Here is a 1,443-nt window from a genome sequence, read left to right as displayed (position 1 = left end):
CACAAGCCCATAACATATCCTCTAAGATCTGTACCGTCCTCTCTGATTGTCTATTCATATGGGGGTGGAATGCTATACTGAAAGTAAGCTTCGTCCCCAGTGCTTCCTATAAGCTCTTCCAGAATCGAGAAGTAAACCTTGGATCTCGATCAGAAATAATGGACACCAGTACCCGTGCATTCTGACTATCTCATGCATGCACAACCCTGCTAACCTACTCAAAGAGTAGCTAATCTTCATTGATATAAAGTGAGTAGATTTTGTCAACCTGTCCACGATCACCCAGATGGCATTCTACCCATGTAGTGCCGATGGTAACCTGGTGACAAAATCGATGGAGATGTGCTCCCATTTCCACTTCGGGATGCTCAATGGCTGTAATGGCCCTACCGGCCTCTGATGTTCAATTTTCACCTGCTGACACGTCATACAATGCTCTACAAATCGAGCAATCTCCCGCTTCATGCTACTCCACTAGAAATATTTGCGCAAATCTTGATACATCTTCGTACTACCCGGATGTACCGTATACAAAGAACGATGAGCCTCCTCTAGAATCGTCCTCTTTATCCCCTCATCATTTGGAACACACAGTCTCATCCCAAACCTCAACACACCTCTCTTTGAGATGTTAAAATCTGCAACCAACCCTTATTGCACCTTTTCTACAACCTCGACTAACTCCGCATCATTAGCCTGCGTGGTTTTAGTTCTCTCAAATAATGTCGGTTGGATCGCCAAGCTAGCAATGAAAGCCTGATGATTACCATCCACCAACTCCACGCAAGACTCTCTAGATCTTGTCTGATATGATGCTGACCTATCACTGCAAATACTGACGCGTGTTTTGACTTCCGGCTCAACGCATCAACTACCATATTAGATTTTCCCGAGTGATAGCTAATCGTGCAATCATAGTCCTTGATTAGTTCTAGCCACCTCCTCTGCCTCATGTTTAACTCCTTCTGTGTGAAAAAGTATCTGAGACTCATGTGGTCCGTGAAGATCTCATAATGTACACCGTACAAGTAGTGTCTCCTGATCTTCAATGCATATACTATTGCCGCCAACTCTAAATCATGCGTAGGGTAATTCTTCTCGTGCTCCTTGAGTTGTTGAGAAGCAATTACCTTATCCTATTGCATCAGCACATATCACAACCCCTTCAGCGATATGTCGCTATAAATCACAAAACCACCATCCCCAGATTGGATGGTTAAAACCGAAGCAGTGACCAGTCAGTGTTTCAACTCCTGGAAACTCTGCTCGCACTCGCCATTCCAAAAAAATTTCACACCCTTCCTCGTCAACCGTGTTAGAGGGTCAAATAACTTAGAGAATCCCTCCACGAACCACTGGTAATACCTAGGCAGTCCTAGGAAACTCCGAACATCTTGTACGCTCTTTGGTGTCACCCAATCAACCACTGCTTCTATCTTAATA

The sequence above is a fragment of the Malania oleifera genome, chromosome 13 (assembly GCF_029873635.1).
Source record: "Malania oleifera isolate guangnan ecotype guangnan chromosome 13, ASM2987363v1, whole genome shotgun sequence".
NCBI classification, from domain to species: domain Eukaryota; kingdom Viridiplantae; phylum Streptophyta; class Magnoliopsida; order Santalales; family Ximeniaceae; genus Malania; species Malania oleifera.
This window is presented reverse-complemented; position numbering follows the sequence as displayed.